This window comes from Heterodontus francisci, chromosome 20 (assembly GCF_036365525.1).
Source record: "Heterodontus francisci isolate sHetFra1 chromosome 20, sHetFra1.hap1, whole genome shotgun sequence".
NCBI classification, from domain to species: Eukaryota; Metazoa; Chordata; class Chondrichthyes; order Heterodontiformes; family Heterodontidae; genus Heterodontus; species Heterodontus francisci.
In genome coordinates, this window is record NC_090390.1 from 73,012,023 (window position 1) to 73,033,893 (window position 21,871).

Here is a 21,871-nt window from a genome sequence, read left to right on the forward strand (position 1 = left end):
TGTCCTGTTGCCAGCTGGCACTGGACTGAAGAGTTGTTTATTCATACACTGAACCAGTACATTAGATAAAAGGAACATTTCTTTAAACCTCAAGCTAAACTGAGTTGCTTTAAAATACTGTTCCAGTATTCAATACAGTTTTAGTTAGTTACTGAGCTTTTCCTGGCTATTTCTGGTTTGTCAATACTCAGAATTCTTTCCTTTCGCTGCCCCAGAACAGTTATTTTAAGTGTTAGGCTATATTGCATCACTACTGCACCTCCTTAGAATTCTTGTTTAAAATTTCACTTTAAATCATTTTAAAGTCAGTTTTCAAAATCTGCACAGTTAATGCTTTGTCAAATCATCCCAAAAACTGTGATGGCTGCTTAGTTTTATTCATTCTTCATACAGTGCTGTACATTGTTGTACAGTCTATTTGCTATGAATGCATCATTCTTACAAACATGAAAAATACAAGTGGAAGGCCAATGGTACAGTGGTGTGTTACTTTTGCACTATTCAGGAGTGCAATATTCACCTTTTAGGAAATGTACATAAACGAATCGATGACATTATATGTTACGACCAAGGTGGGAAGAGTGCACTGTCTTTTCTAGTTCCACTTCTTCACAGGTCACAACATATATTTAAATATTTACCCAGTTACTGATGTGGTCAATCATACTCTACTCTTGATCCCAGAATAAAATACACCAACCAGGTTTCTTTAATAAACTGATAATTTTGTTATTTATCAAACAAGACTTATCTAGTAATGATGCAAAGCATTAATACAAACTGAAATATGAAATTTCCTTTTTTATATCCCCCAAACACATACACACACTGAAAACAAATACAAAACTTTTCTCTGCAGAGATCTGTTACAAAAAAAAGACAAAAAAAAAATACTTTGGCCAAATCCTTACTAATTCTTGAAGAAAAAAAGATTTGAAAGGAAGTCAGTTGTCCCTTTTGGTCTGGCGTCAGGGTATACGGAGACAGGTCACTGGGATCTTTTCTGAAGCAACTTGTTCTGGAGATGTCGAGAAATCGTCTGGTAGGCTTTCCAGAAGACATATGGCATCAGGAGTTTCAGCCAACCCACACTTGAATCGCAGGGTTTTTCCAAAGACAGGAGGGAAGAGGAGCTGACACACTGGCCTTCTCAGGGTCTCAGAGTGGTGCAGGCAAAATGAGTTGAGGTTTATCTTTTTTCTTGGCAGACAAAACACCGACAGTCTTCAAAACACTTCACATCCCAACTGAACCAATATCTCATAAGCGAAACCACAAACAGAAAGTCAGCCTCCTGACCTCCATAGACTTTGTCATGTGACTTCTCTGCAAACATCTTCCCCAGGTTACCAAGGTTTCTGTTGCTCATTGAGCTTAAAACACATGATTTTCCAGCAAAGGTTGTTTGAAAACATCTGTGTCCTTTCAGTGAACTGTCACCAAAAAATTCTAGCATTTATAAAATCTTCAGCCTTCCAATGAATCCATCTCGACAATTTAAACGAGTCCTCAAAAAAAACGTTAAAAATATAGAAGCACCTTCATAACAATACATGAAAATTCCTGCTCACACTGAACAAAAGGAAAGAACAGTAGAAAATCATAGTCTGGCAGTGAACAAAAGTTATTGCCAAGTGAGAATATTATGAAAGTACATTAAACCATGGAACTATGTGGCACGATTAAAACAATTCATAGCCCAGCTCAATTTTAGGTATCCATTTTTCAAAACATATGCCAAGGACAAGCAGTACTAAGGGACACTATGCAGTAATATGGTCAATGATTCCAGTCTCACTCGAGACTTTGGTACATAATCCAGGATAACACTTTAGTGTAGTATGGAGGAAATAGCTTTCAGATGAGACATTAAACTGAGGTCTTGTTTGTCTTTATCAAATCACAACCTCAACACTATTCGAAAGGAAGCAGGTTGAATTCTCCCAGTGCCCTGGGAAATAATTATCCCTCAACTAAAATCAAGAACAGATTATCTGATCACGTTCATGGGATCTTTTAGTGTATCAACTGTCTGCTGCTTTTCCCTACAACATTTCAATTACACAGCAGCCAATTATGTTTTTTTTAAAAATGCTTTAGGCATTCTGAAGTGACATAAATTAAGTACTTTCCTTACCTTGGACAACTTTTTGTTTTGTCCCTTTTTTTGGATATCAACACCTAGTCGACATGATTTTTGCAATATGCTTGATGCAAATGGTGCTTAGTTAATGAATGAAAAAAGACACTTTACATCATAAAGGAGTACAGATAAAGTCTTGTTACTGTATTGCCATGATACTGTGATATCAGCTAAGATTTCATATCTTGACAACTGGTCTATCAACTGGTTCTATAGCCTTCCTTTTCTTCCTACTAAAAAAAGCAGGATTTATTTTTCATTGTATATAGACAGCTCCAAAACAAGTCACTCAAACAAATTTTACTATGCATTATTCAGTAGCAACCCTCTGCAAATAATAATGTTGAAAGCATTAAATAGGTAGTACTCATCTCTCAGATGGCACAACATTTCCACACACAAGGAGACAAGGTCTGGAAAACAGTTCAGGGCTGAATTAGCAATGAATGCACACTTTCAAAGGTTGCTGGTTAGTTTGCATTCGTTCTTTGGCCTCCTTATCTCGAAAGACAATGGGTAAGCGCCTGGAGGTGGTCAGTGGTGTGTGGAGCAGCGCCTGGAGTGGTTATAAAGGCCAATTCTAGAGTGACAGGCTCTTCCACAGGTGCTGCAGAAAAATTTGTTTGTCGGGGCTGTTACACAGTTGGCTCTCCCCTTGCGCCTCTGTCTTTTTTCCTGCCAACTGCTAAGTCTCTTCGACTCGCCACACTTTAGCCCCGCCTTTATGGCTGCCCGCCAGCTCTGGCGAACGCTGGCAACTGACTCCCACGACTTGTGATCAATGTCACAGGATTTCATGTCGCGTTTGCAGACGTCTTTAAAGCGGAGACATGGACGGCCGATGGGTCTGATACCAGTGGCGAGCTCGCTGTACAATGTGTCTTTGGGGATCCTGCCATCTTCCATGCGGCTCACATGGCCAAGCCATCTCAAGCGCCGCTGACTCAGTAGGGTGTATAAGCTGGGGATGTTGGCCGCCTCGAGGACTTGTGTTGGAGATACGGTCCTGCCACCTGATGCCAAGTATTCTCTGGAGACAACGAAGATGGAATGAATTGAGACGTCGCTCTTGGTTGACATATGTTGTCCAGGCCTCGCTGCCATAGAGCAAGGTACTGAGGACACAGGCTTGATACACTCGGACTTTTGTGTTCCGTGTCAGTGCGCCATTTTCCCACACTCTCTTGGCCAGTCTGGACATAGCAGTGGAAGCCTTTCCCATGCGCTTGTTGATTTCTGCATCTAGAGACAGGTTACTGGTGATAGTTGAGCCTAGGTAGGTGAACTCTTGAACCACTTCCAGAGCGTGGTCGCCAATATTGATGGATGGAGCATTTCTGACGTCCTGTCCCATGATGTTAGTTTTCTTGAGGCTGATGGTTAGGCCAAATTCACTGCAGGCAGCCGCAAACCTGTCGATGAGACTCTGCAGACACTCTTCAGTGTGAGATGTTAAAGCAGCATCATCAGCAAAGAGGAGTTCCCTGATGAGGACTTTCCATACTTTGGACTTCACTCTTAGACAGGCAAGGTTGAACAACCTGCCACCTGATCTTGTGTGGAGGAAAATTCCTTCTTCAGAAGACTTGAACGCATGTGAGAGCAGCAGGGAGAAAAAAATCCCAAAAGGTGTGGGTGCGAGAACACAGCCTTGTTTCACGCCACTCAGGATAGGAAAGGGGTCTGATGAGGTGCCGCTATGTTGAATTGTGCCTTTCATATTGTCATGGAATGAGGTGATGATACTTAGTAGCTTTGGTGGACATCCAATCTTTTCTAGTAGTCTGAAGAGACCACGCCTGCTGACGAGGTCAAAGGCTTTGGTGAGATCAATGAAAGCAATGTAGAGGGGCATCTGTTGTTCGCGGCATTTCTCCTGTACCTGACGAAGGGAGAACAGCATGTCAATGGTGGATCTCTCTGCTCGAAAGCCACACTGTGCCTCAGGGTAGACACGCTCAGCCAGCTTCTGGAGCCTGTTTAAAGCGACTCGAGCAAAGACTTTCCCCACTATGCTGAGCAGGGAGATTCCATGGTAGTTGTTGCAGTCACTGCGGTCACCTTTGTTTTTGATGATATTGGCATCGCGCATGTCCTGAGGTACTGCTCCCTCGTCCCAGCACAGGCATAGCAGTTCATGTCGTGCTGAGAGTACAGCAGGCTTGGCACTCTTGATTATTTCAGGGGTAATGCCATCCTTCCCAGGGGCTTTTCCGCTGGCTAGAGAATCAATGGCATCACTGAGTTCCAATTTTGTTGGCTGTATGTCCAGCTCATCCATGACTGGTAGAGGCTGGGCTGCATGGAGGGCAGTCTCAATGACAACATTCTCCCTGGAGTACAGTTCTAGGTAGTGCTCAACCCAGCGGTCCATTTGCTTGCGTTGGTCAGTGATTATGTCCCCTGATTTAGATTTGAGGGGGGCGATCTTCTTGATGGTTGGCCCAAAAGCTCTCTTAATGATGTTTCCGGTGTCTGAGGCCAGCTGAATATGACTGCATAGGTGTTGTCAGTAGTCATTTGCGCAGCGCCTGGCTGTTCTTTGTGCAGTGCTTCTGGCTGCTTTAAGTGCTACGGATGTTAACTCGCTGGGGGGTTTCTTGTAGTTCAACAGTCCAATGCGCTTTGCGGCTATGACAGGTTCCAGCTCTCCAGTATGAGATTGAAACCAGTCTGCATTCCTCTTCGCACGTTTGCCGTAGGTGGTCAAAGCTGACTCATAGATGGCGTCTCTGATGTGGGCCCACTTGGTCTCAGCATCCCCTGTGGGAGTGTTTTGAAGGGCTGTTACAAGTGAATTTAGAAATTTTTGTAACAACTGTGGATGAGAAATTCTGCTCGTGTTGATGCGCGGGTGGCCCTTCTGCTTGGAATGATGCAACTTCTTTGGTCTGAGTCGAACCTTGCTGCACACCAGGGAGTGGTCGGTGTCGCAGTCCGCACTGTGGAAGCTGCGTGTGATTTGAACACTGTTTAAGGAGGCTCGCCTTGTGACGATTGCATTATCAGTGAAGTATTCAAGAAGACTTGCAGCTAGGAGATCAACCAAGTAGCCCTGTCTGAGTCAGAGCACTCAACTATCCTGGCCTCTTCAACATGGAAGGTAGCCTAGATACAGAAATTACACTTTGTGGGAAAATGCTTGCACGGAAAGAAAAGTTTAATCATTGAGAAAGAGTGCAAACATGAAAGTGAGGAAGACATCAAACATGATAGTTCACAGAAAAGTTATGTAGTGCACTTTTTTGTCCTCAAGTTGAAAGGTGTTAGTCAGTAACCAAATATTGCTCCCAGGTTATGTATAGCATGAGTTATAGCCAAGTTCCACTTCTGCTTGAGCAATGTGCTTCACGCCTTAACTGTATGATGGCACCAAACACTTTGACATTGTGACATTTCAATTTCCTACACCAATCTTCTTTTTAACCTCAGCAACTGTGAGTGGCAAGAGAGAGAGCAAGTGAAAGACAAAGTATCAGCTCCTATTGTTGCAGCTGCAGGCTGAAATGTCCCCGGGTCCTGATGGACTTCATCCTAGGGTGTTAAAGAAGTGGCTTGTGAAATAGTTGATCTTTCTGTGCCAGCAGTTTTCCACAAAGTATAATTTTTGTATCTAGGCTACCTTCCATGTTGAAGAGACCAGGATAGTTAGTTTTAATTTTCCAAAATTCCCTAGATTCAGGGAAGTTCTGAATAGTGAATAGAACTCCTTTATTCAAAAAGGGAGGGAAACAGAAAACTAAAACCACAGGCCAGTTAGCTTCACATCTGTCTTGGGGAAAATGTTAGAAGCTATTATTAAAGACGTTACAGCGGGGCACTTAGAAAAATTCAAGGTAATCAGGCAGAGTCAACATGGTTTTGTGAAAGGGAAGTCATGTTTAACCAATTTTATGGAGTTCTTAGAGGGAGTTACATGTGCTGTGGATAAAGGTGAACCGGTGGATGTATTGTATTTAGATTTCCAGAAGGCATTTGATATGGTGCCACACCAAAGGTTATTGCAAAAAATAAAAGCTCATGGTTTTGGGGGTAACATATTGGCACGGGTAGAAGATTGGTTAGCTAACAGGAAACAGTAGGCATAAATGGGTCATTTTCTGGTTGGCAAGATGTAACGAGGGGTGTGCCACAGATATCAGGGCTGGGCCTCAACTTTTTACAATTTATATAAATGACTTCGATGAAGGGACCGAAGGTATGGTTGCTAAATTTGCTGATGACACAAAGCTAGGTAGGAAAGTAACTTGCAAAGAGGACATAAGGGGGCTACAAAGGGATATAGATAGGTTAAGTGAGTGGGCAAAGACCTGGCAAATGCAGGGACAGCACTTAATTAGGAAAGCTAATAGAACTTTATCATTTAGCGCGAGGGGAATTTAATACAAAAGTAGGGAGGTTATGTTTCAACTATACAGGACATTGGTCAGACCACATCTGGAGTACTGTGTACAGTACTGGTCTCCTTATTTAAGGAAGGATGTAAATGCATTGGAGGCAGTACAGAGAAGGTTTACTGGACTAATACCTGGAATGGGCAGGCTGTCTTACGAGGAAAGATTGGACAGGCTAGGCTTGTATCCGCTGGAATTTAGAAAAGCAAGAGGCGACTTGATTGAAATATATAAATTCCTGAGGGTCACTGTTTAAAATAAGGGGTCGCCAATTTAAGACAGAGATGAGGAGACATGTTTTCTCTCAGAGGATTGTAAGTCTTTGGAATTCTCTTCCTCAAAAGGCGGTGGAAGCAGAGTTTTTGAATATTTTTAAAGCAGAGGTAGATAAATTCTTCATGAGCAAGGGGGTGGAAGGTTATTGGGGATGGGTGGAAATGTGGAGTAATCAGTTCAACCAGAACTTATGGAATGGCGGTGCAGGCTCGAAGGGCTGAGGGGCCTACTCCTGCTCCTAATTCGTATGTTCACATGCATGTTCGTATTGAAGTCAACACAGTCACTACTGTTATTGATTTTGTGTCTTATAGAATATCAGGCACGAAAAGTTATAATTTATAAAGGTTGGTTTAAAAAATTGAGACTTTTTCCCCATTGGAATGGAGATGGTTAAAGGGAATCTTACAAGGGTTTTCAAAATTATATGAAAAGTAAACTTGCATTTATATAGCATCTTTCACAACCTCATGATATACAACCAACAAAGCATTTTTGAAATGTAGTCACTGTTGTAGGAAAGCAAGGTCCCACAAACAGCAATGTGATAACAGATCTCTTGTTTTTTTTGAGATATTGGTTATGATCAAGGTTTTGAGAAGGTAAAGGATTGCATGATTAAGACTGCAATTAGCTTTGGTGCCACTAGGGTTGGGATGGTTAAAAACAGCCATGCTCACACTCACGATTGCTATCTCGTGAAGCCAGTCTTAAGGTGCACGTGTGCCTGAGTATATGGATTTCAGATAAGAAACATGATCAGGTTTGACTGTGCTGTCAGGCACAGGCACTCATACATGCAGATGGGTTGGACACCAAACAGACGGTAGGTACTTGGAATATGCAAATAGATGCACGTCCCAGGCAGTTATGCAAGAGCATTTACCAGTTGGGCGGGTGGCATACTTCTGGTGCTGAATAAGCACGTGCACACCTATCACTATATCGAACTCATGGGTGCAATCTTAATTTCTAGGCCAGTGTCTTTAGAAGAGGGAGAAATTTTGAAAGTGGCAACAAAAACCAAAAACATTTTATGGCCACGTGCTGGCATTTCTCAAGTTCTGCATGTGCATTGGCCATCAGTGTCCCTGATCCCTGCTTTGCACATTTGCATCTTGGGTTAGTGGCACCCAGCCCGACATATTAAAAAAAAAATTTTCTTTTTGTGGCCAGCCTCCCAGGCATTTAAAAACCGTTCAATCCTGGGCGTCTTCTGTCAACATGTAGGCCATCTTTCGGCTAGCTTCCAACTCCCTTCATTGGAGTCACAGCAAAATGCAGTTCCCAAGGCAGACCTTTGTATCACTCACTTTGAAACCTGCACACACAAGCATGCCATGATCTGGAATAGCGTCCCACAAAATTGACAATTAATCCTTTACAGCAATGTCTCGCACTGAAGGTTGCATGGCAGCACACCCTAAAAAAAAAACCATGCTGTGAAACTATATCATTCAGTATAAAATTAGTAATTAAATGTACTTACAAGTTTTATAATTACATAGTAGGAAATGTATACAGCTTAACTGACAATACTTTAAACAGTCTACAAAATAATAGTGTCTGAAATCAGTCCTTTTCAGAATCATTTATCTGAGATTTTGATACATGTAACTCTACAAAGTACCAGCTCACCTTAAGAACATAAGTACAGAAGAAATAGGGGCGGGGTAGACCACAGGGTCCGACAAGCCTGCTCTGCCATACAATACCTTCAACTTCACTCACCTGCCCACTTCCCACATCCCTCTATTTCCCGAAAGACCAAAATATGTCTACCTCGGCCTTAAATATACTGAATAATGGAGTATCTACAACCCTCTGGGGTAGAGAATTCCAAAGATCAACAATCCTGTGAGTGAAGAAATTTCTCATCTCAAATGATCAGCCCCTTGTTGTGATGTGGAAACCGAATAGAGGAAGTCAGCCACCCTTATATTCCAAATAGGTTTTCGGCACTCCAGTTTACATTATGCATGCATATAGGAACGAGACACTGGGAATGTAGTGGAATCACGTTAAGCAGTGATAATTTGGTACTTTAAAAAGGTTAGAAGCCAAGATCCTTGGACTATAAAATGAAGTCCATTGACTGAAGTGGCAGAAGCGTCACAAATGACCTTAGTACATTTCGAGGTGGAGAAGCATTATAAAACAGCACTCTTTTTTTTTGAAAAAAAGATAGCCTTTAAGTATGCTTACTGCAGCCTGGGCATTATGTGGAGAAGCACTTAAATTGAAAATGGATGTGAGCTAATTTCGAGCAAGTCCTTCTATTTCCCAATGTAAGTTTTTGCTGCACTGTTATGCTAGTATTATATTGTTTGTTCTGTTGAGGATACTTGCCTCTTTTGTCTGAATCACTCTGCTGCTGGGAGGTACCAGGTACCTCCCAAGTGTCTGAGTCAGAAGGTTGTGGGTTCAAGTCCCACTTCAGAGACTTCATCACAAAAATCTAGGCAGACACTTCCAATGCAATACTGAGGGAGTGCTGTATTGTCTTTCGGGTAAGATGTTGAACCGAGGCCCTGTCTTCTCAGCTTTAAAAGCTTCCCATGGAACCTTTGAAGAGCAGCAGGGGAGTTATCCCATGTCCTGGCCAATATTTATCGCGCAATCAACATCGCTTAAAAAGCAACACGTCATCCTATCAATATCATGTCACGGTTTGCAGAATCTTGCTGTGCGCAAATTGGCTGCTGTGTTTCCTACTTTACAAAAGTGACTAACTGGCTGTAAAGTGCTTTTGGGCATCCAGAGGTTGTGATAGAGGCTATATAAAATGTAGGTCAATCTTTTTCTTTAAAATGGTATTCTACTTTAAAGGGCTACAAACAACAGTGTGGTTGAAGAAATCTTTCCATTCAAAATGCTTGCTTTGCTTGCAATGCAAATCTCATTGAATATTAAACTTAAGTAGAAACATAAAAGTTGTACAAAGTCATTTTGCAGCTTTTATTAAAATTAAATGGTACCTAAATATCTAATTTTGTAAGGGCAAGTAAATTGCACCATTATACATTGCTCCAGAGTATAAAAGCACTTATGTACCTTTATGAACAAAGTCTAAGGGTCAAAGTAGACAAAATACTTTTTTCTTTTAACTTCAAAGCTTCTGTTTTTTTCCTTTACATCATTAGTTTGAAACTGGACTGTTAGCAATTCAGGGTGGTTAGGACCAGAGTTGTAGGAATAAAAACAGAAGGTGCTGGAAATACTCAGCAGGTCAGGCAGCATTTGTGGAGAGAGAAGCAGAGTTAACGTTTCAGGTCTGTGACCTTTCATCAGAACAGATGCTGCCTGACCTGCTGAATATTTCCAGCTCTTTCTGTTTTTATTTCAGATTTCCAGCATCAGCAGTATTTCGTTTTCATTCCAGAGTTGTAGGACCTTACCCCAACCACATCAAAGCTTCATTGATGCTCTTGCCCAGATACTTCAATAACTTGCAATATCTAATTATAACGTGATAGAACTGAGACAAGTAGTCTTTGTGGAAGTAGTGTGACAGATGTAACACAAGAAATGTAGTTCTTGGGTTTTTCACATAATTCTCCTTTATTCCATGTCAAAACTGCTCCTGTAAGCAAGTCCTTGTGCCCTTATGAAAAAGAATGTGACTTTATACAAGCAATACCAGATACTATAGCACTGAAAACAAATTCAACAGAAACCCTGGTACTGTATTTGGCTTACTGGATATAACATAATGCCTCGTAATTTCTATGACTTTGGAAAAGAATTAACATTTGAAATTAGATTGTGTTTTAGGCTGTAACCTACGAATGTTCGATTCTTTCATTAAAAATCAGGAACAACACCAACCTTCCCAATCATGAAGACCTGAAAAACCCATGACAGAAGTGCCTAAAATTACATTGGCCGTTCTGGGAAACAGCAGCCAATATGCATGCAGCTGGAATCAACCCACTATCATGATAGATGGAATTATGGCATGAATACAGCATAAAGAACCAACACCTAATGACTGATCCAACATCAGGTCTCTGGCTTTGACCTCCCTTAAAGGTAGTAGACAGCACTCAACTCAATCTGCACAGGGGATGGATGATACGGCCACATATCACATCAACCTTCCTAAGATCTGTTGCTGGAGGCACTTAATTTCTCCACTTGGCAGCTCAGGAGGCCATGAATGGCTAAACAAAACATCCCATTATAAACTTTTCCCATCATACAATGCTGTTGTTGTAATAGTACCACCACCTACGTAACACTTTTTTTTTTATTCGTTCGTGGGATGTGGGCATCGCTTACTAGGCCAGCATTTATTGCCCATCCCTAATTGCCTCGAGAACATGGTGCGGAGCTGCCTTTTTGAAACGCTGCAGTCCATGGGGTGTAGGTACACCAACAGTGCTGTTAGGGAGGGAGTTCCAGGATCTTGACCCAGCGACAGTGAAGGAACGGCAATATAATTCGAAGTCAGGATGGTGTGGCTCGGTGGGGAACTTCCCATGCACCTGCTGCCATTGTCCTTCTAGGTGGTAGAGGTCGCAGGTTTGGAAAGTGCTGTCGAAGGAAAGGTTGAATAAAAGTAACAGGTGAGGAACAGACAATAACAGGAGCTTGCATTATTTTTGCAGAACTTTTGACCCCCATCCTTTGTTGACATTTCAATAAAACTTCTGTTGCACATTCCTTTCTGGCCTCCTTGTCTCGAGAGACAATGGGCAAGCATCTAGACGTGGTCAGTGGTTTGTGGAGCAGCACCTGGAGTGGCTATAAAGGCCAATTCCAGAGTGACAGGCTCTTCCACAGGCGCTGCAAGTAAAGTTGGTTGTTGGGGCTGTTACACAGTCGGCGCTCTCCTTACACGGCTGTCTCTTTGCCTGCCAACTGCTGAGTCTCTTTGACTCGCCTCTCTTCAGCCCCGCCTTTATAGCTGTCCGCCAGCTCTGACGATCGCTGGCAACTGACTCCCACGACTTGTGGTCAATGTCGCAAGACTTCATGTCACGTTTGTAAATGTCTTTAAAGCAGAGACATGGACAGCCAGTGAGTTTGATACCAGTGACGAACTCGCGGTACAATACATCCTTGGGGATCCTGTCATCTTCCATGTGGCTCACATGGCCAAGCCATCTCAAGCGCCGCTGGCTCAGTAGGGCGTACATACTGGGGATGTTGGCTGCCTCGAGGACTTCTGTGTTGGAGATACGGTCCTGCCACCTGATGCCAAGGGTTCTCCAGAGACAGCGAAGATGGAATGCATTGAGATGTCGCTCTTAGCTGACATATGTTGTCCAGGCCTCGCTGCCATACAGCAAGGTATTGAGGACACAGGCTTGAAACATTCAGACTTTCGTGTTCCGTGTCAGGTCACCATTTTCCCACACCCTCTTGGCCAGTCTGGACATAGCAGCGGACGCCTTTCCCATGCGCTTGTTGATTTCTCCATCAAGAGACAGATTGCTGGTGATGGTTGAGCCCAGGTAGGTGAACTCTTGAACCACTTCCAGAGTGTGGTCACCGATATTGATGGATGGGGCATTTCTGACGTCCTTTCCCATGATGTTCGTTTTCTTGAGGCTGATGGTTCGGCCAGATTCGCTGCAGGCAGCCGCAAACCTATCGATGAGTCTCTGCAGACACTCTTCCATGTGGGATGTTAATGCAGCATCGTCAGCAAAGAGGAGTTCCCTGATGAGGACTTTCCGTACTTTGGTCTTCGCTCTTAGACAGGCAAGGTTGAACAACCTGCCATCTGATTTAGTGTGGAGGAAAATTCCTTTTTCTGAAGACTTAAACGTATAAGAGAGCACTAGTGAGAAGATCCCAGTGTGGGTGCACATTAAATATGACTAATATGCACCAAGTGCTAACTAGCAATTAATCTGGCATAAAATGGGGGATTCTGCCACTAAGTGGATGCAGCACCACAAGAGAATGAAATGCATGCATAAAAGATTTTTTAAAATTCCTAATCAAATACAAGGATAAAGGTCAGAAACTTGCAGTTGCATGTTTTTTTTTAAATTTTGGCTTCAACTTGAGTACAATACAGTTTTGAGAACAGCATGCATTTCCTGTGCTACAAAGTCTGTGCCATATTACTTCCACAAAGACATGCCTACGATGCAACTTCTGATTTTTTTTTTTTTGCAATGCCTTCTAAACCTACCTCGCTATTTGTTTCTGCCTGTGTAAGACTCCTCGTGACAGTCCTCGAAAGTCCATCTCTCAATGTCGTTCAAACCTAGCTCTTCTAACCAACTCAGAACTAACACTCAAAAAGGTATTTTTTAAGCTAACTTTTGATATAAATTTATTTGTTTTTAGCACAAAATGATAGGATAGTGGCTGAAGCAAATGGTCAGAGTAGAGACCAGAGATGGGTGAGAGCTGACAGAGACGGTGAAGAACCTGGGGTCTGCCAGTGACAGGCAAGTAGACGCCAAGAGAACGGGGAAGGTGATGCTGTAATTTGCTGCATGAATTCCCCAAGACCATCCTCCCAGTACTGCGAGATGCTTGAATCCTTTTCCTTTTAAGCAAGCAGACATTGGCATCCTTTCCCAATGCTGGCGCATTTCAGGAATTAATTTCCTTAAAAAGTTGTGTTTAGTTCAAAGGGACTTCCTGGATTCTGGCAGTACTTGGGCAAAGTCTCAGGATATAACTTGAGCAGCAGTCCCAAGTTCTGGCTACATGGTGGGCTTAGGTGTCTATATTGTACAATCTTAGCACTCAATGTTCCCACACTATTCTTGTTTTGACCTATTTCTGTTTTGGTGGGGAAGAGGAGGGTCAGCTAGGGGTCTGTTAAATGTTTAAGAACTCCCAAACTACTGAGAAACCCCCTCAGGTAAGGTCCCCGTTTACCCACTCAATTAAATGGCAAAGTCCAATGAGGATAAAGTCCAGAAAATGTCAGCACAGGTTGAAAAAAGACTAGGCTTAGGAACTTCCAATGGTTAACTCGGACCGGTAGATAAATCTAATTGCAGTGTTACAATTCTGAAACATATATATAAGACGAGTAAATAAAAAACAACTTGAATTACTTGGTGTGTCATAACCAGTACTAATAGCTTCATATTTTTTCAAAGCAGTTTTAAAAAAAATTTATTGAGTCATTTCCATCCACTCAACCATACACTTGCATCAGAGCACAAGATTGCCCCTCAATACAAAAAAAAAGGTAAAATTTCACAGCTTTCCTGGCTCTTTATACCAAAAGAAAAGTTACTACCTAAAGTATCATGGTGAGCTTTTAGATACAGCAAAACCACAAATATTACCAAGCACTGCACATGAATCAACATGTCTTGGGCATAACATCTACTGCTATAGTACCAAAGATATCCTTCACAGGAAGCTCATCCGATCTGATACCCTGACCCTTAACCTTAGCCTTGTGTTTGATGAACTTCAACCTCATCACAATTCCAGGAAACTACATTGTGTCAACAGAGCTGGATTGATATTTAAATACTCATTATTCAACAAATCTTTGGAAAAGCGTCATTTCATATTTAAAAAGACTGCCAAAGCAGATTAACCTTATAAGAATTTTTCCAGGACTTTCTTGATCTCCATCTGTTTTTTTTTGGTGGATCTGGGAGGACAAGGTCATTAAGTTCCTCAGAGATCCACATTGTCACCTCACTTTCAAGTTAGTAGGCCTTTTGGTGTCACATGCACCTTACCGCACATAGGAGCATACATACTGTGACGTTAATTTTTTTGTTATTATTCTTCAACAGGATGTGGACATGGCCATCCCCAATTGTCCTCAAGATGTTGGTGGTGAGCCACCTTCTTGAGTGGTTTGCTAAGTCATTTCAGAGGGCAGCTGAGAGTCAACCACATTGCTGTGTATCTGAAGCCAGACCAGGTAAGGATGGCAGATTTCCTTCGGATGAGACGTTAAACAGAGGCTCCAAATGCCTGCTCGATGGATGTAAAAGATCCCATGGTACTATTTCGAAGAACAGAGGAGTTATCCACAGTGTCCTGGTCAATATTTATCCCTCAATCAACATCACAAAAACAAATGATATGTTCATTATCACATTGCTGTTTATAGGGGTTTGCTGAGCAGACATTGGCTGCTGCCTTTTAGATTTAGAGATACAGCACTGAAACAGGCCCTTTGGCCCACCGAGTCTGTGCCGACCATTAACCACCCATTTATACTAATCCTACACTAATCCCATATTCCTACAACATCCTCACCTGTCCCTATATTCCCCTACCACCTACCTATACTAGGGGCAATTTATAATGGCCAATTTACCTATCAACCTGCAAGTCTTTGGCATGTGGGAGGAAACCGGAGCACCCGGAGGAAACCCACGCAGACACAGGGAGAACTTGCAAACTCTGCACAGGCAGTACCCAGAATTGAACCCGGGTCGCTGGAGCTGTGAGGCTGCAGTGCTAACCACTGCGCCACTGTGCCGCCCCTTTCTTACATTACAACAGTGACCACACTTCAAAAAAGACTTCATTGGCTGTAAAGCGTTTTGAAACATCCAGTGGTCATGAAAGGCGCTATATAAATGCAAGCCTTTCTTTCATTCTTACAAAGGGCGTGAGTAAACCAGATGGGGTTTTATGACAATCTGGTAGATTCATGGTCACCATTACTGATGCATGCTTTTTAATTCTAGATTTGTTTATTAACTAAATTTGAATTCCACATTTGCCACGTTGGGTTTTAAACTCATGTCGCCAGACCAATTAATCCAGGTCTCTGGATTACTAGTCTAGTAACCTAACCATGATGCCACTAAGGAGATCACGGTCTCCAATGCCATAAAAGCAAGGAGGCCATTCAGCCCATTGAGTCATGATGGCTCTTCCTAGAGCAATTCCAGTCAGTCCCATCGCCCATCTCGATCATTGTAACTCTGCAAGTTTATTTCCCTCAAGTGCCCACCTAATTTCTTTTTGAAATCATTATTCGCCGCCCCCCCCCCCCCACCCTTCCACCACTCTTGTAGGCAATGAGTTCCAAGTCATTAGCATCCACTGCGTAAAAAAGTTCTTCCTCACATCCCCCTGCATTTCTTACCCAAAATGTTAAATCTGTGCCCCCAGTCCTTGTATGATAAGCTAATAGGAACAGCTTTTCATTGTCTGCCTTATCTAAACCTGTTAATCTTGTACACCTCTATCAAATCTCCCCTCAATCTCCTGTGCTCCAAGGAGACCACCACCAGCTTTTCCAACCTAATCTTGTAGCTAAAATCCCTCAATCCTTGAACCATTCTGGTAAACCTCCTCTGCATCCTTACATCCTTCTTAAAGTGTGGTGACCAGAACTGGATGCAATACTCTAGTTGTGGCCTAATAAAGGTTCAGCATAACTTCCCTGCTTTTATACTCAATACCTCTATTTATGAAGCCCAAGATCCCATATGCTTTGCTAACTACTCTCTCAATATGTCCTGCCACCTTCAAAGATCTATGCACATGAATCCCCAGGATCCCTCTGCCCCTGCACATTCTTTAGAACTGTGCCATTAACACTATATTGCCTTTTACTATCCCTTCTGCCAAAATTAACCTGCTAGATACATTCCCTACCTTTCCACCTGTCCCACCTCTACTCCGCCTGGACCCGCACCACCAACCCTCCTGCCACCCATTATCTTCCATCCTCCACCCCACTACAGATTCTCCCCTCCCACTGTTACCCCCCCACCTCTCACCCGCCCAAAACCCACATCTCCAAACCTTCCCAGCTTTGATGAAAGGCCATCGACCCAAAACGTCAAGTCTGCCTCTCTCCCCACAGATGCATTCTGACCTGCTGAGAAACTCCAGCATTTTGTTCTTATTCTTATTTAATCATGAAACATTGAGCTTTTTGCAATTTGCACATTCTGAGCATTGGATTGGCTCTGTTGACAATACTTTTGCAACAACTACTCTTCTTGCTGCTGTGAATGGTGTAAACTGTGAGTCAGAGAGATATAGCACTGAAACAGGCCCTTCAGCCCACTGAGTCTGTGCCGACCAAAAACCACCCATTTATACTAATCCTACATTAATCCCATATTCCCTACCACATCCCCACCATTCTCCTACCACCTACCTACACTAGGGGCAATTTACAATGGCCAATTTACCTATCAACCTGCAAGTCTTTGGCTGTGGGAGGAAACCGGGGCACCCAGCGGAAACCCACGCAGGTCACAGGGAGAACTTGCAAACTCCGCACAAGCAATACCCAGAACTGAACCTGGGTTGCTGGAGCTATGAGGCTGCAATGCTAACCATTGCGCCACTGTGCCGCCCTGTGAGATGCAGTACTAAGTTGTATTATTGAATGCTGTCCGTTCAGCATCTCTCAATTTGTGTCAAATGTCACAAAGCTTCAGGTTCTGCTTCAGGTCAACCTTAGAAAGTATCCAATATCCACTTGAACGTTTGGCATGTTTCTGCATCCTTGCACATGTCTTGCTATGATGGACCTGAGGTGGTATAGGTAAAATTCGATGGTGGCATTATGGCCCCAGGTTTCACAGAGAAGAGTTAAAGACACAACTGAATGATAGACTGAGGTTTTTGTGCAGCCTCACACCAGCCTGACCCACAGATTCAACCTTCCAATCCGCCAAATGAGGAACTGGAGTCTACAACAAAAGCAACTGCTTTGCTTCTTGCTCAATGAAAGAATTGTTCAATGCTTTCCAGATAGGTAATTTTATTATGGTTTTAAGCTTATATGACAAAGTCTGTAATTCTTTGCCTGCTGCAAATTTGTCCATTATCAATTAAAAACTTCCTGGGTGTATGCTTTAAGAGTTCACTCATAAGCAAATAGCAATTTGCCAATGAGCAGATGAATTCCTATATCTATCCCAGTCAAGCAGGTCCCACATGGAAAGAAAACAAAATCTGCCCTTTCAAAGAATAGTATTGCATATATAATTAACTGCTGGCCTAGCCAACGATGCCCACATCCCATGAAAGAAAAAAAATTGCACACAAAACCCAGAATTTTTAATTGTTGGCTCTTGAGGACTTATATTGAGGCCAAGTATCTAAGACACACGAAGAATCAGAGGCATAATGGCACAGAAGGAGAGCATTTGGCCCACTTAGCCCATGCCAGCTCTCTACAGAGCAATCCAATCAGTTCCATTCCTTGGCTCTATCCTGTAGCCCTCTAAGTTTACTTCCAAGTGCCCATCCAATTTCTTTTTGAAATCATTCATCAGTTTGTCAAATAAGGACTTTTAATTCATCAGTTGGAAACCTACATTAAAAAGGAAAGCTAGTATCCTACATTAAACTTTTAAAAAGCTGGCAGCCAAGATGGCCACAATTTGCATTGAACTAACTCACATTCCAGGACATCAAATTGGAGACACATTTCTAACAAGGTTCCCATCCACAACAATGGCTAGGATAACTGAGTAGATTATCTAGCACCACCTCGCTAGCGGGACAGTCAAAGCCATCTTGGAGCCTTCACTACTGGAGATGTATCTCAAAGGGGTAAACATTGAAACAAGGAGACCTGAGAGAGATTTAAAAATTCCTAGGAAAATTCCTAGACTTGAACCTAATTAAATTGCAAACAAGGACACTGGACAATCATGTGACTGTCTTGCCATCTGTGAAACACTAGCAGCCTTTTGCTACAGAGACAGAAGCTGCTGAGATTTTGAAGTGGCAGAATCCATAGGGGAATGTCTGTCTGTCTCTTTCTCTCTCTATAGATGACCTTGGAGTGTTCAAAGCTTGCCTGCTGGTTGGAAAAGATCCAAGACAAAGACCCCCGGGAAGATGATCACCTGCTCCACTGTCTCCAAGAACATGTACCAACTACAGACTTCAGGATCACAACTTCAATTGGAAGACAACTGAATTACCAGACCCCACAGACAGTATATTATTTTTATTTATTCTGGACTCTAATCCAACCCAAACTATTCCTCTGTACTCTAATCTATTTGTGTGCATGACTCTCGTGTGTGTGTGTGAGAGAAAGAGAGAGAGAGAGAGAGAGCGAGCGAGCGAGCGCACGAGAGCGAGGAAGTGCAGCAGAGTTTAGTATTTTAGTTAGGTTGGATTTTAGGTTAAGTACAATAAACTCACCTCTTTCTTGTTTAAACTCAAGAAAATCTGTCCGATCAGTTCTGCTAATGATCAAAACAAAGGTAAAAGGTTCAACATTCACTGAGGTGGTAAGCACATCTACTGTTTAGAAAGGAATAAACTCTGTTGCAGTCAAACAAGGAGAAAGACAAGTGGGAGCCTTGCGACCCCTCATCACCTGATCGCAACAGTCTCCACTTCACAGAACTGCTTTATTTTCCAATCAAGCATTACTATTTAGCAAAACTGGAGTCAATGGGAATCAGGGGGCAAACTCTCCGCTGACTGGAGTCATACCTAGCACAAAGAAAGATGGTTGTGGTTGTTGGAGGTCAATCATCTCAGTCCCAAGACATCACTGCAGGAGCTCCACAGGGTAGTGTCCTAGGCCCAACCATCTTCAGCTCCTTCATCAATGACCATCCCTCCATCATAAGGTCAGAAGTGGGGATTTTCGTTGATGATTGCACAATGTTCCATTCGCGACTCCTCAGATACTGAAGCAGCCTGTGTCCAGATAAGGCAAGACCTGGACAACATGCAGGCTTGGGCTGATAAGTGGCAAGTAACATTCACGCCACACAAGTGCCAGGTAATGACCAAGAAAGAATCAACCCATCACCTCTTTGATGTTCAATGACATAACCATTGCTGAATCCCCCACTAATATCCTGGGGGGGGTTACCATTGACCAGAAACTGAACTGGACCAGCCACATAAATACTGTGGCTGCAAGACCAGGTCAGAGGCTGGGAATTTTACAGTGAGTAACTCACCTCATGAATCCCCAGTGCCTGTCCACAAGGCACAAGCCAGGAGAGTAATGGAATATTCTCCACTTGCGTGGATGGGTGCAGCTCCAATACTCAAGAAGCTCGACACCATCCAGCACAAAGCAGCCCGCTTGACTGGCACCCCATCCACCAACTTGAACATTCACTCTCTTCACCACCGATGCAGTGGCAGCAGTGTATAGCATCTACGAGATGCATTGTAGCAACTCACCAAGGCTCCTTTGACAGCCCCTTCCAAACCCGCGACCTCTACCATCTAGAAGGATAAGGGCAGCAGATAGATGGGACCACCACCACCTGCACGTTCCCCTCCAAGCCTCACACCATCCTGACTTGGAACTATATTACCGTTTCTTCACTGTAGCTGGCTCAAAATCCTGGAACTCCCTTCCTAACAGCACTGTTGGTACCTACACCCCAATAACTCCAGCAGTTCAAGGCAGCAGCTCACTACCACCTTCTCAAGGGCAATAAATGCTGGCCTAGACAGCAACGCCCACACCCATGAACAAATTTAAAAAATTCACTTGCAATTCTTATTCTCAAAAATTACAAGGGAATTTACACACACTCAGCACATGGAACACATGGGCATCATTAAATCTGCATATAATTTCTTGGAAAAATCTTTTGGTATTGCCTGCTTTTCAAAAGTACTCAATTGTAATAATTATATGTAAAATCCAATATAAAACATTAAAAAATAAATTCAGAGAAGATTTGCTACAATTTCTATATTCCTTTCTCTCATCTCATCACGTTAAATACACACAACTGTATACATTTTAATAGTTGTACTGTATAAAGTTGGGGTGACGAGGGAAGCAGAATTGGAACATACAGCAAAACAGAAGTATGACGACCATTCTGCTGAAACGTTAGCTTTCTCATGGATACAAACTTGAGTAGAATATATTCTCTAGAGTTTAGATGAATGAAAGGTGATCTCATTAAAATGAAGGTAATTCTTAAAAGGCTAGACAGGTTAGATGCTGAGAGGCTAATTCCCCTGGCTGGTGAGTCTAGAATGAGGGGTCAATGTTTCAGGATAAGGGGTCAGCCATTTAGGACTGAGATGAAGAAATTTCTTCACTGCAGAGTTATGAATGTTTGGAATTCTCTACACAGAGGGCTGTGGATGCACAATCATTGAGTATATTCAAGACTGAGTTTGACAGATTCTTGGACATTAAAGGGAATCAAGGGATATTGGATAGGGCAGGCAAGTGGAGTTAATGTGTAGGTTCAGCCATGATCTTACTGAATGGCGGACTAGGCTTGAGGGACTATATGGTCAACTCGCGCTCCTATTTCTCATGTTCTTAAAAATTCTCTCAGGCACAAGATTAAAAATCTTAATGATCCTAACAGTGAATACAAGTAGTAGTACAGAACCATGCAGGATTGCCCAAGGTACTCACAAAGCCTTCAGGATAAGGCACCTATATTCTTTATCTGAATGGGAGTGAAGAGTGGAAAGATAATGCCAGGGAGATCAAGACTACTTATGCAGTTAAATGACCCATGACACTCATGTGGCAACCACAGACAGAAAGCAAAGTAGGCGCAACGAAGCTCATCGAACAACCAGAATTAAGGTCACTATTTGATTCTTAAAGGAATACTTCACGTCTGGAACAATCAGGGGCAGCTTTACAGTACAACCATCCGTCCCTCAGAGTTTCCAGCTTAGTTGTCATATGCTGCATGCTCCATACTACATTGTAGTAATGCGAATCTCAATCAGCAGGATAATAAAGTCATGACAGGGTAAAAGGCTAATGTATTAGCAACGAGGAACAGTGAGCTGGGAACTACAACAGCAACTCTAATTTAAATAACCTTTATTAACATAGTAAAGCACCACAAGATGCTTCACCTTTTTATGAGCATCACAGCTACACAATTTCTTAAATCAGCAAACCACAAGTAACAGTTAGCAGATGTGATTTGCTCCTTTAAGAAACTATGCCAAGCCACTTTATCCTACAGTTTGTCCTGGATTTTCATATTCTGTTCTTCAAATACTATCTGATAGTGGGCTCTTGCGAGATTGCAACCAATAACAAATAAACAGCACTGTGCAAAATATATTTATTTTATTTAGAGATACAGCTCTGAAACAGGCCCTTCGGTCCACCGAGTCTGTGCCGACCATCAACCACCCATTTATACTAATC

At 42.6% G+C, this 21,871-nt stretch overlaps 1 protein-coding gene and 1 long non-coding RNA gene across 7 annotated transcripts in view; one reads left to right on the forward strand and one right to left on the reverse strand.

Annotated features, from left to right (window-relative positions):
• add3a (adducin 3 (gamma) a) overlaps positions 1-21,871 on the reverse strand; it is a 337,068-nt gene that overhangs the window by 123,296 nt on the left and 191,901 nt on the right. The window lies entirely within an intron of this gene.
• LOC137380968 (uncharacterized) lies at positions 8,863-20,370 on the forward strand. The gene is made up of 3 exons (XR_010977098.1): positions 8,863-9,101; positions 14,547-14,677; positions 18,519-20,370. It is a non-coding gene; the product is annotated as an uncharacterized lncRNA (long non-coding RNA).